This window comes from Bos javanicus, chromosome X (genome assembly GCF_032452875.1).
Source record: "Bos javanicus breed banteng chromosome X, ARS-OSU_banteng_1.0, whole genome shotgun sequence".
NCBI lineage: Eukaryota > Metazoa > Chordata > Mammalia > Artiodactyla > Bovidae > Bos > Bos javanicus.
The window spans coordinates 78,454,220-78,467,722 of record NC_083897.1 but is presented as its reverse complement, the minus strand read 5'-3'; the positions used below and the strand labels follow the sequence as shown (position 1 = coordinate 78,467,722).

General features: G+C 41.9%; 1 protein-coding gene across 1 annotated transcript in view; it reads left to right on the top strand.

Annotated features, from left to right (window-relative positions):
- SLC16A2 (solute carrier family 16 member 2) overlaps window positions 1-13,503 on the top strand; it is a 132,222-nt gene that overhangs the window by 38,567 nt on the left and 80,152 nt on the right. The gene's annotated exons all lie outside the window — the stretch shown is intronic.

The window sequence follows — 13,503 nt, the reverse complement described above, 5'->3', positions numbered from 1 at the left end:
GCATTTCTTTAATAATGAGTGATGTTGAGCATCTTTTCATGTGTTTATTAGACATCTGTATGACTTCTTTGAAAAAATGTCTATTTAGGTCTTCTGCCCACTTTTTTATTGGATTGTTTGTTTTTCTGGTATTGAGTTACGTGAGCTGCTTATATATTTTGGAGATTAATCCTTTGTCAATTGTTTCATTTGCTATTATTTTCTCTCATTCTGAGGGTTGTTTTCTCACCTTTTTTTTTTAGTTTACTTTGTTGTACAAAACCTTTTAAATTTAATTAGGTCCCACATTTTTATTTTTGTTTTTATTTCTGTTACTCTTGGAGGTGGGTCATAAAAGATCTTGGTGCAATTTTTGTCAAAGAGTATTCTGCCTATGTTTTCCTCTAAGTTTTATAGTTTCTTGTCTTACATTTAGGTCTTTAATCCATTTTGAGTTTATTTTTGTATATGGTGTTAGGAAGTGTTCTAATTTCATTCTTATACATATAGCTGTCCAGTGTTCTCAAACTGCTTATTGAAGAGGCTGTCTTTTCTCCATTATATATTGTTGACTCCTTTTTCAAAGATAAGGTGTCTGTAGGTGTGTGGGTTCATCTCTGGGCTTTCTGTCTTGTTCCATTAGTCTATATTTCTGTTTTTGTGCTAGTACCAAACTGTCTTGATGATGGTAGTTTTGTAGTATAGTCTGAAGTCAAAAAGGTTGTGTATATTCCTTGAGTGTGATAAGTAAGGCTGGCGGTGGGGTTAGGCAGTGTGTATGTGAGTGTATGGTGAGTTTCAGAGGGGAGGTAGAGGCAGCTTTCTGAGGAAAGGCAAAAAAACATTCATTGGACAAAGTATGTATATAGCCTAAAAAGTGTAATCAATAAATTGAAAAGTTGAGCACTCATACCTCCCACTTTCCCTCATATTTACAGTTAGGCTCCATGATCAAACATCAGATTTAGGCAACATAATATTTGAGGTATGTTCCAGTTCTGCTGTTCATTCTATGACTTTATGAGATTATTCAGACTTGAAATGCAGTTTGCCAATGATATCTCTGAGGTTATTTTCAATGTTTTATTTCAATGTTTTATTCAAGAAATGACCATGTCATATGGCTAGACCTTGGTAGGCTTGGCTATGAATTGACATGGAAGGTTGTTGGTTAGTGATGAGGGGATAAGCTATGAAGCAAGGAAAACTCTGAATCCTCAGGGCCCGGTAGCTCAGAAAGGGATTATAAAGGAAGTGTGTGAATGTGTACAAGGGGGGATTTCTCATAGTGATATGCCTATTTGCATTGACATATCATCTCCCTGGGGGTTTCCCACCTGTCATGGGACAAATGTTTCATTGGAGAATGTGACAGTTTAAATGTGCCAAACCAATCAAATGCTTTTGGTGTATTTAGCTTTCCTGGTGTTATAAATAGGAGGGAATGAAGCTGGATTCAAGTATGTCATGCTCTCTCAGAAGGAGAAGGGCTGTACCATTATTAAAGGGTAGGAGGAGCCCATAGTTAGCAAAAGGGTCCAAGGATGCCCTCTATATGAAGAAGGGAAAAGTCAATGCCTTTGTCCACTGTTAGAGCACAATTTGAGCTAAATGACTAGCAGAAGATTGGTCCTGGAGCCCCCTCAGATCATGGTAAAATGACCAGAATGGAGTTGGTAAGCCCCCTAGGCATTCCCACCCCAACTGGACATGCATTGAGGCTGGGCCACCCAGTTTCCACTACCTTTCTAACCGCCAGTCAGCTCTCTTTCCTGAAGCATTACCACCATATTCTCAACAGAGTGGATTTGAGAACTAGCTTGGAAAGGGGCAAGCCTTCTCTTTTGTCCTAATGCAGGCAGTCTTATAGCTCCTGCTCTAGAAAAGAAAAGCAGTGACATGCCCATAATTCAGGTACCATTAGCTCCTGCTCTAGAAAAGAAAAGCAGTGGCATGCCCATAGTTCAGGTACCATTTTGGATTAGGAAGCAAGAAATGAGCAACACAGAAGGGTAGGGACCTATAGCATGTGGGACCCTCTAGATTTATCTAGTATACTGTTTTTCAAAGTGTGCATTATACCCCATTAGTGGATCATGAAATTAATTTAGTAGGTCACATTCTGCATTTAAAAACAATACAATACATTAGAAAATGTTAGTTTGTCACATAGAGTAGGAATAATTACTGTTTTGTGAAATTTGTTTAAAGTATATGTAAATATCACATGTATATTTAAAATATAGATTAGTTATATATATATATTTTGCATCATGACACAAATGTGGCATATACATATATAGGTATGTGTAATACATATATATTTTGTACATATAAATACACATAGATATACAAATATACACAGATCTTCTTTCACTGATGCTCATATAACTTCAATTGTCCTCAGTCTACTGTCCTCTAGACACATTCTAGTTGCTCTTTGTGTGTGGAACCCCAGCATCCCTCCAGGTGGTAGTCTGCTCAGAGCAGAAGAAAGAACAACTATCTCCTCCTTTGTTCTGATCAGTACATTTTGGACAACTCAGCTCAAGATTTCCAGTAAGATGGAACATCACAACTTTGATACCTGTTAAACTTGTCATTGTCTAAAACTCCTAACTATCTCTCATAGGTCTCTATTAAGCCATAGCTCCTTCATTCTACAACTGTGCAGGTTTCTTTGTATTCTGAGTAGATTAACTGTCATTTATCTTTGTTGCAGTATACCTTTCACTTTGACTCACCTTTTTTTGAATCCACTTACATATCTCACCCTTGACCATCCTCATGCATATGTAAATTTGATTTCATTGGCCCAGAGAGAGCTACATCTAAACTCCACATAGCTCTTGTTCAACAGGTCATGTTTATTTTTTTATAGGCCATTTCTTTTACTGTTCACCTATCCTTTCACTGTCTGGCTTCCATTATGCCTCAACTCCAGCCAACTCGATGTTCTCACTGTTTTAATCCCTGTAGCTCAGACATACTTCTGCCTCTGGGCTTTTGACTACACTAAACACTAATCTTATGATACTCTCCTTGCTCTAATTCATCTTTCATGACATAGCTTCAGTTCAGTTCAGTCGCTCAGTCATGTCCGATTCTTTGTGACCTCATGAATTGCAGCACGCCAGACCTCCCTGTTAAGTCACTATATAGTCCATGATGCCTTATTCAACAGGTTTAAATCATATCAATCTATTCTCTGAATTTCTAAATTTCTATTTCTTTTCCTATTATATCACACTTAATATTAAAATTCGTAAGAATATATATGTATGTATGCATCTGTGTGTATATATGTAAATTAATATCTTGTTGCCTGCATTGGAGTTGTATTACTAAGTCATACATGAGCACTCAAAAGCTAGACTGCCTAGATTCAAATCTAGTTCTACAGTTGACTAATTGTGTGTCCTTGTGTAGATTACTTTATCTCTCTATGTGTCTCAGTTTCCTCAAAATCAGGATAATAATTGTAAGTTTTGCATAGGGTTGCTTGGTGGTTTAAGTGAATTGATATACATATGAAGTACTTTGAATAGTGCCTGGCACATATAATGATAGGTAATAAACATTATCTATCATTATGCTTATGTACTATATATTTCACATGTTTTATCTCATTTAATCTGGGAGGTGGTTAGAGCAAAGATTGTTATCTCCATTTTACAGATGAATAACTAAAGCTTGAGAGGTTAAGTGACTTGTTGAAAGGTCACACAACAAGTGAGCTATCTTAGTGTTATTGAAGGGTTAATTATAAAGTAGAATAGAAAATTTATGAGAGAGAGGAGCAAAGGGCCTCTGGGAATTTAGAAGTTCTTCTGGCTGGGAGAATAGGGAAGAATTGTGATGATGAGGAGGAAGCAATGAAGAAGGAATGGGTAGTACTAACCTTGATAAGAGTAAGGCCATTCCAGGCAGAGTGGACCCAAGTAAGGTGAGGGGTAGTAAAGGAGGTGGAGTGTTGCTCCTTCTACATTCTACTGCTGGTATAGAAGACCTGAGTCAAGAGGAGAATGACCCTGAAGAGAAGGCACCAGGGCATGAAAGCCATGTGAGGAGCAGGCAGGAGTAGTTCTATGGCACAGGTAGGAATATACTGTGTACTGTAGGAGTGTACTATGTGAAAGAGGGACAAGAAGAGCCTGCAGTGGCAAGTCAAGGCTTTGGACCTGTATTCTAAAATGAAGTGAATTCACTCAGTCGTGTCCAATTCTTTGTGACCCCATGGACTGTAGCATACCAGGCTCCTCAGTCCAGGGAATTTTTCAGGCAAGAGTACTGGAGTGGGTTCCCCTTTCCTTTATCAAGGGAACTTCCCGACCCAGGGATCAAACCCAGGTCTCCCACATTGCAGGCAGACGCTTTACATCTGAGCCATCAGGGAAAATATATACTCACAAAATCCATGAATATCTGGCTATTGCACTGGGCTTTTACAATCCTTGATTGATTAGCCCTGGCAACTTTATCAGATGAGCCAACTGGCCTCTTGTGAAAGGTATGCACTGGCTGCTCAGTTCTGTGTTAAGCTGTACGTGACTGAAGAGAAAGAAAGCAAGATCTCTTTCCCAGGAAGCTTCCAGTCTAAGTAATTGACTTACTTCTGAGTTGTGATTGTTGCATGGTGAAATTGTTATTGAATGGATTGTGTTCTGTAGTTGTAGTTCATGAGTAGGGCTACAAGGGAGAGGCAGGAAATGGATGAAGAAACTGCCAGGAGTCTAGTAGTGCCCTACTGACTGGGAAAGGAGGTACAGAGAAGAGAAGTTATGAGTTGAATTGGAGGTGGAAGAAGACACTTTGCTCCCTTCCCAACTGGGCAGCAAGCCATTCTTAGCGTCCAGTGTGTGGGCTGAGAGTCTTGGCCACATTTGAGCTTGGAAAACAGTGACTTGAAATAGGAATTACTACATACACTTCTACCTCGGTTCCCTGGGCCTTCATCTTCCCAGTGGGGAGATAATAAGAATGAAGAAGAAAATGCAGTTGAAGTGGTTTAAGCTCTTTAGGATGCTACTGCAGACACACTTGTGCTGTCATGAGATGGAAATGTAGATATCAAATTAAGATCATTATCACTACTACTACTATTGCTCCAAATACTGTTAATAAATATGTACGTGATGCTATCAAAGGAGCCTGCACTTAGGCACTGCCTCTACCTAGTGGGCTCATGATTAAGGAGAATAGTTTTGATTCCTTTCAATTTGAGCTCTAGATAGGCAGGTCCCTGAGACCAACCTTTCTCCATAGGCTGGGTTAGCAGTGCTCTTTTGCATCCCCCACAGGTCAAGCCTTGAGTATGCAGCAGCAGCAAAGCATCTCCCACTCCCTTCTCCTGCCTGGTAAATTCCTAGAATGTTGAAGAAGTTGGAAGAACACTTAGAGGCCCATGAAATCCAACTCCTTTGTTTTACTGGTGGAGATATAGTGGCACAGAGAGAGACAGGATCTTGACCATGGTCACACAGTAAAGCAGTGGCAGAAACAAGTCCTCAACCTAGGTCTCCTGGCTCATATAGGCCAGTGTGTGCTTTCTACAGCCTCCATCTCTTGCTACTTCTTCCCTCTGTCTCTACCAACTCCAGGTCACTTGACCTGTTACCTAAGCTGGCACCATACTGAGACTATGGACTTCTTCCAGAGCAATGGTTCTCAATCCAAGTTGCCTATCAAAATCCCTTGTGCTTAGTTGCTCAGTTGTGTCCAACTCTTTGTGACCCCATGGACTGTAGTCTGCCAGGCTCCTCGGTCCATGGGATTCTCCAGGCAAGAATACTGGCATGGGTGGCCATTTCCTCCTCCAGGGGATTTTCCCAACACAGGAATTGAACCCAGGTCTCCTGCATTGCAGGTGGATTCTTTACCATCTGAGCCACCAGGGAAACCCCTGGGGATCTTCAAAAAATGCTGATGGGCTTGCCCTATCCCAGACCAATTGAATCAATATCTCTGAGTGGGGGTGGAGGAGCAACATTTTTAAAAGCTCTCTAGGTGATTCTAATGTGCAGTCAAGATTTAAAAAAAAAAAAAAAAAAACTTGCTCTACAGAAATCGAACCTTATATCTGCGAGGCTTGAAGGACAGACTCCCAACAAATCAGGCTTCCCAGCCTCTGCTCCATTGATTCTGTGTCACCCTGCACCTCAATAAGACCCTGAATCCTGAAATATAGAGAAGCTAGGAGTCTAAAAGTCTGAGATTCAGAATTACTGATACTGTCCTAAGCCCCACTGACCCCCTTGTCATCACCTTTCCCCTCATGCTAGATCAGAAGTCTTTTACTTCCAGCCTTTTTACTCTTTCTTTACCTATCACAAATGCTTATGAAGAGACTGCCTATCTCCAATGAGAAGCCCACAAACAATTTGGGCCAGTTTCTGACTTTTCTTGGAAGCCTCTCATATAAGGAACGTTTCTTCTCTGGCTCCCTCCAAAGGACTCATGCAATCTAGAATATCCTTCAGCTTTTACCTCATCTACTTGCAGTTCTCACACAGAGCCTACTTCCTATGCACCAGAACTTTAGGGAGAGTTAGCACAGAGGACGGAGAAGAGAGACACTGGGCACTGGGAATTCTGATGTCTGTTCATCTCTGCTTGCTCTCTTGCTGGCTCTAGGCCCATAGTTGTGTGTAAGCTTGACCTGCCCAGGAATGAGGGATATATATATATATATATGTTTTCCCACATCACCAAGTAGTCTTTTCCTTTCTTCAGAAAAGTAAAATTTATTGAATTATCTACTAGTAAAATGAAACATTAGTGATACTGAATAAAAAGAACATCCTCTTCAACATACTCTATATACCTATCTTTAAATAATCAGGCTGGAAAGGAATATCAATAATTGTTTGGCAACATGGACACTTTGCTATGCTGTAGTCTTTGACTACAACAAAAGACTTGGTCAGATTTCTGCTTCTTCGTCTACCTCCTACCACCAATGACCCAGTACCCAAGAATGTGCTTGTTAAACCTCCTGGGCTGGTGTTCTGTTGGCTTTTTAAATGTAAAATCAAAGCTAGCACAATAAAGAAATCCCTTTGGACTAGTGTTGTAGTGAAAATGAAGTCGCTCAGTTGTGTCCAACTCTTTGCGACCCCATCAGTTCAGTTCAGTTCAGTTGCTCAGTCGTGTCCGACTCTTTGTGACCCCATGAATCGCAGGACGCCAGGCCTCCCTGTCCATCACCATTTCCCAGAGTTCACTCAAACTCACGTCCATCAAGTTCACTCAAACTCACGTCCATTGAGTCGGTGATGCCATCCAGCCATCTCATCCTCTGTCATCCCCTTTTCCTCCTGCCCCCAATCCCTCCCAGCATCAGAGTCTTTTCTCTCTCTCTCTTTTTTTTTTTGCATTCTACTCTTTTTTTGAAATTTCTTTATTTTAATTAGAGGCTAATTACTTTACAATATTGTATTGGATTTGACATAAATCAATGAGTCAACTCTTTGCATGAGGTGGCCAAAGTACTGGAGTTTCAGCTTTAGCATCATTCCCTCCAAAGAAATCCCAGGGCTAATCTCTTTCAGAATGGACTGGTTGGATCTCCTTGCAGTCCAAGGGACTCTCAAGAGTCTTCTCCAACACCACAGTTCAAAAGCATCAATTCTTCGGCGCTCAGCTTTCTTCACAGTCCAACTCTCACATCCATACATGACCATAGGAAAAACCACAGCCTTGACTAGATGGACCTTTGTTGGCAAAGTAATGTCCCTGCTTTTCAATATGCTATCTAGGTTGGTCATAACTTTTCTTCCAAGGAGTAAGCGTCTTTTAATTTCATGGCTGCATTCACCATCTGCAGTGATTTTAGAGCCCAAAAATTAAAGTCTGACACTGTTTCTACTGTTTCCCCATCTATTTCCCATGATGTGATGGGACCAGATGCTATGATCTTCGTTTTGTGAATGTTGAGCTTTAATCCAACTTTTTCACTCCCCTCTTTCACTTTCATCAAGAGGCTTTTGAGTTCCTCTTCACTTTCTGCCATAAGGGTGGTGTCATCTGCATATCTGAGGTTATTGATATTTCTCCCAGCAATCTTGATTCCAGCTTGTGTTTCTTTCAGCCCAGCGTTTCTCATGAAGTACTCTGCATATAAGTTAAATAAGCAGGGTGACAATATACAGCCTTGATGTACTCCTTTTCCTATTTGGAACCAGTCTGTTGTTCCATGTCCAGTTCTAACTGTTGCTTCCTGACCTGCATACAGGTTTCTCAAGAGACAGGTCAGGTGGTCTGGTATTCCCATCTCTTTCAGAATTTTCCAGTTTATTGTGATCCACACAGCCAAAGGTTTTGGCATAGTCAATAAAGCAGAAATAGATGTGTTTCTGGAACTCTTTTGCTTTTTCCATGATCCAGTGGATGTTGGCAATTTGATCTCTGGTTCCTCTGCCTTTTCTAAAACCAGCTTGAACATCTGGAAGTTCACGGTTCACGTACTGCTGAAGCCTGGCTTAGAGAATTTTAAGCATTACTTTACTAGTGTGTGAGATGAGTGCAATTGTGCAGTAGTTTGAGCATTCTTTGGCATTGCCTTTCTTTGGGATTGGAATGAAAACTGACCTTTTCCAGTCCTGTGGCCACTGCTGAGTTTTCCAAATTTGCTGGCATATTGAGTGACCCCATGGACTGTAGCATACCAGGCTTCTCCATCCATGGGATTTTCCAGGCAAGAGTACTGGAGTGGGTTGCCATTTCCTTCTCCAGGGGATCTTCCCAACCCAGGGACTGAACCCAGGTCTCCCGCATTGTAGGCAGATGCATTTACCGTCTGAGCCACGAGGGTAGTCACAGTGTTGTAAGGGAATAGTTTATTCTGTTCATGCCAGTAAGTGGTGGGTAGACTGGGGTGCCTGGAAAGCCCAGCTAAACTCCAACCCCTGTCTCACCAGAGCCCTGCCTGGATCCCCTCAAGCCAGTTCCAAACCTCCACTTTGGTCTCTACCTATAACTGAGCTCTGACCCTGATCTTAATCCAGGACTTTTCCTGCCTCCTATCAAGTCTAGAAGCTGAGAGGTAGTCTGGGAAAGAGACACTGAGGCAGTAGCTACCCCAGTGGCTGGAGCTGAGTTGAAGGCATGGCAGTTACCAGAAAGAAAATGCAGATTAGTGGTGGCCTCCAGTGGTTCTGAAAGAGGGAAAAGCCACTGAAGAACAAAATTTGGGTCCCCTCCCACCAAGGTTTTGGTCCGTTATGAGTTTAGGGTCTCTGTCACTTAGAATTGTGTGACTGTATGAAAGTGGCTTACATGTATCCTCAGTTTTCTCATCCACTAAACAGGTATACTAATTGCCTGTTAGTACAGGTGTATAGACTAATGGAGGTTAGGTTTATTGGCAGTGGTGGGGAGGGGGACAGTCAGCAAAATGTTGGCTTGATCCCTATAGTAACACCCACTATTGGAAGAAAACAGTTGTATGTGGCATTCTGTCCAACTTTCACCCCACCTCCTTGGCCATTCTTTGTTTGCTTTGTATTCTCCAGGCCCAGGTGATTAAGAAGCTAGAGAAAGGAAGTACAAGAGTATGCTTGGCTTCCCTGGTAGCTCAGATGGTAAAGCGTCTGCCTACAATGCAGGAGACCCGAGTTCAGTCCCTGGGTTGGGAAGATCCCCTGGAGAAGGAAATGGCAACCCACTCCAGTACTCTTGCCTAGAAAATCCCATGGACCGAGGAGCCTGGTATGCTACAGTCCATGGGGTTGCAAAGAGCTGGACATGACTGAGTGACTTCACTTTCACTTCACTGGAATAAGAAACAGTTTATACATTCAGGGTACTTGTAAGGGCTGCTAGAACTGAATGGCTTTGATCGACAACTAGCATGGGTGGTATGAACATCTTAACCCATGACAGAGGGCAGGTCCATGGAAGAAAAGAACCTATGGCTCAAGGTGGTCTGACTTCATTGTTCCAGGGAGAGGCTCTCTGGTCCCTGGTCCTCTTCTGATCTTTCTCTCTAGAGACTCAAGGTTCCAGTTGCCCTATGGATATGGGGAAATCATATGTATCTGGGCAAAGAAGGGGTATCTTCTACTGAAGATAAAGATGGAGTTCTTTGATACTTGAGAGAATGTACCTTGATGACCTCTGACTACAAGGAGCTAAAGTGACCAAGGATTGCTGTGCTCTGAAACCCACCCCAGCAATTGTGCTAAGGCGCCCACTACATGGCACAGATACTAAGGTAGACCCATTCATGAGAGACACAGAACTCCTCTGACTGCCTACTGACATCAGTCACATAAATCCCTGATGGCTTTTTCAAACCTTCCTTAGAGTGTAGAGCAGACTGGGACACCTCTACCCAAACTTCTCTACCTTTCCCTTTTGTTCAGGGTCAGACTTAGGTTACATTCTCATGACTGTCTTAACCTTCCCAGGCCCCCTTCTCCATGCTCTCATTTCCCTTAATAAATCCTTGAACATTCAATCCTATTTCATTGTCTGATTCTTGGAACTCCAGAATAACACAGGTTCTGGGCAATGTGAAATCAAATGATTTGACCTGGAGTTTGGATCTTTAGCCAGGGTCCTTTGTAGTGAGAAGACATGGGCCACCCTTAGAAAATAGTCAACACTTTTCTAAACTTTGAGGAAGAATCCCTAGGGTTTAGAGAAATTTTGTGTTGTCTTGCTTTACTCCAAATCAGTATCTTATATGAATAAGATATGTTTTTTCAAGTTTCCTAACTCAATGTCTTATATGACTTTTTATGGAGGAACATCTTTTTTATTGAGGTATAATTGATAAACATTATAGCAATACTATAATGATGTACAGGTGTACTAATGATTCAATATTTGTATATATTGCAAAATGATCACCACAATAAGTCCAGTTAACATCCATCACCAAATGTTACAAAATTTTTCTTATTATGAGAAATTTCAAGATCCACTCTCCTAGCTACTTTCAAGTATGCAATACAGTATTTTTATTGCAATATAATTGCTTTACAATTACAATAAACTGTGGAAAATTCTTAAAGAGATGGGAATACCAGACCACCTGACCTGCCTCTTGAGAAATCTGTATGCAGGTCAGGAAGCAACAGTTAGAACTGGACATGGAACAACAGACTGATTACAAATAGGAAAAGAGTACATCAAGGCTGTATATTATCACCCTGCTTATTTAACTTATATGCAGAGTACATCATGAGAAACGCTGGGCTGGAGGAAACACAAGCTGGAGTCAAGATTGCCGGGAGAAATATCAATAACCTCAGATATGCAGATAACACCACCCTTATGGCAGAAAGTGAAGAAGAACTAAAGAGCCTCTTGATGAAAGTGAAAGAGGAGAGTCAAAAAGTTGGCTTAAAGCTCAACATTCAGAAAACTAAGATCATGGCATCTGGTCACATCACTTCATGGCAAATAGATGGGGAAACAATGGAAACAGTGGATGACTTTATTTTTCTGGGCTCCAAAATCACTGCAGATGGTGATTGCAGCCATGAAATTAAAAGATGCTTACTCCTTGGAAGGAAATTCTGACCGACCTAGATAGCATATTAGAAAGCAGAGACATTACTTTGCCAACAAAGGTCTGTCTAGTCAAGGCTATGGTTTTTCCTGTGGTCATGTATGGATGTGAGGGTTGGACTATAACGAAAGCTGAGTGTCGAAGAGCTGATGCTTTTGAACTGTAGTGTTGGAGAAGACTCTTGAGAGTCTCTTGGACTGTGAGGAGATCCAACCAGTCCATCCTAAAGGAGATCAGTCCTGGGTGCTCATTGGAAGGACTGATGTTGAAGCTGAAATTCCAATACTTTGGCCACCTGATGCGAAGAGCTGACTCATTTGTAAAGACCCTGATGCTGGGAAAGATTGAGGACAGGAGGAAAAGGGGACGACAGAGGATGAGATGGTTGGATGGCATCACGGACTTAATGGACATGGGTTTGGGTGGACTCCGGGAGTTGATGATGGACAGGGAGGCCTGGTGTGCTGCGGTTCATGGGGTCACAGAGTCAGACATGACTGAGTGACTGAACTGAACTGAACTGAATTGCTTTACAATGTTGTGTTAGTTTGCAATACAGTATTATTAACTATTGTCACCATGTTGTTCATTACATCCCCAAGGTTTATTCATTTTTAATTGGAAATGTATACCTTTTGACCCTCTTCATCCACCTCAACCCCGTGCTTCAGGTAACCACCAATCTGTTCTCTATATCCACGAGCTCTGGGGTTTTCTGTTTGGTTGGCTTTTTGTTTTATTTTTAGACTCTGTATACAAGTGAGATCATATAGTATTTATCTTTTCCCCTCTGACTTAATTTACTTAGTATAATGCCTTCAGGGTCCATCCATCTTGTCACAAATGGCAAGATTTCATAGGAAGCTCTTTCTTTAGTCTAGCTATTGTATTGCCTAAGAAACATTCATTCCATCTTGATCTCCATTTTGGATTGGGAGTCAGGGAAGTCTATCTCCAAATTTGCCACTAACAAACCATGTCACCTGGAACAAATCCTTACACTCTCTATGACCTTCCCTTCCTGGGCCTCAGCTACTATTTTTTGTGACTACCACTTTTTCTCTCTTTTCTCAGTCTTTTCCTATCCAAATCATGGTGTTCAAGTTCTTCTAAAGGACAGCAATGTGTTGGAAAATGAGTGTGTGCAGTGTATGTGTGAGAAGGGTGGGGTAGGGTGGGAAGAGATATCCCCTCCATGCAGCTTGTTTCCAGCTTTGCTTGGCGGTTCCCTCACACACAGTGCTAGGCAACACACATGGTGACCTACTTTTGCAAGAAGGCTCTTTTTGTAGTTACAATCTTCTTTACCTTGCTCCTTGGCCTGGGTTGGATCTACCACTAAATGACAGATACAGATATATGGAACAGAGGGTCTGCAGCTCTGGTATCATTACCAAATTAAAGAAATTACAAAGTTGAAAAACATTCTAGCTCTTAGCTTTATGTTGCCAGAAACCACCCCAGAGATTTGAAACTTAATCACTTCCAACTCCTCCTAGGAGAGATTCAGCCTTAATCCCATCTCCAGCCCCATATGGAGAGGCCAGGTGCTTTGCTCCAAGCTCCTGATTTCTCTAAATCTAAGCCCGTGCCCTGCAGTGGCCTTCACTCTCCGCTACCCTCAGTGGAGTGTGTCTTCATGAGCCCTTCAGCCCAGGCCATGCCAGCTGCTTTCATAGCTGCTGTTCCCCCTGGACTCCCTCTTCCTGTCTCTTCTTCTCCCTAGTGGTGGAAACCCCACCTCTGTTAACCCAGTATCTTTGAATACTGGGGAGTGTGGAGCGGCCCCTCTGAGTTTGGGTGGAGCCCCTTACAGGCATCCAGAGAACGACTGGGAATCAAGGTTGTTTGTGTTTTCTGGTTCCATGGCTACTTTGAGGCTTGAGGTTCTCTTCATTTAAAGTGGCACTTGTACTGAGGTACAAGTTTCCTGGGGAGACTTCTGACTGCTAGTGTTTCACCCAGAGTTTTTGATTCCAGTTTAGTGCTCTTGTCCCAGCATGTCA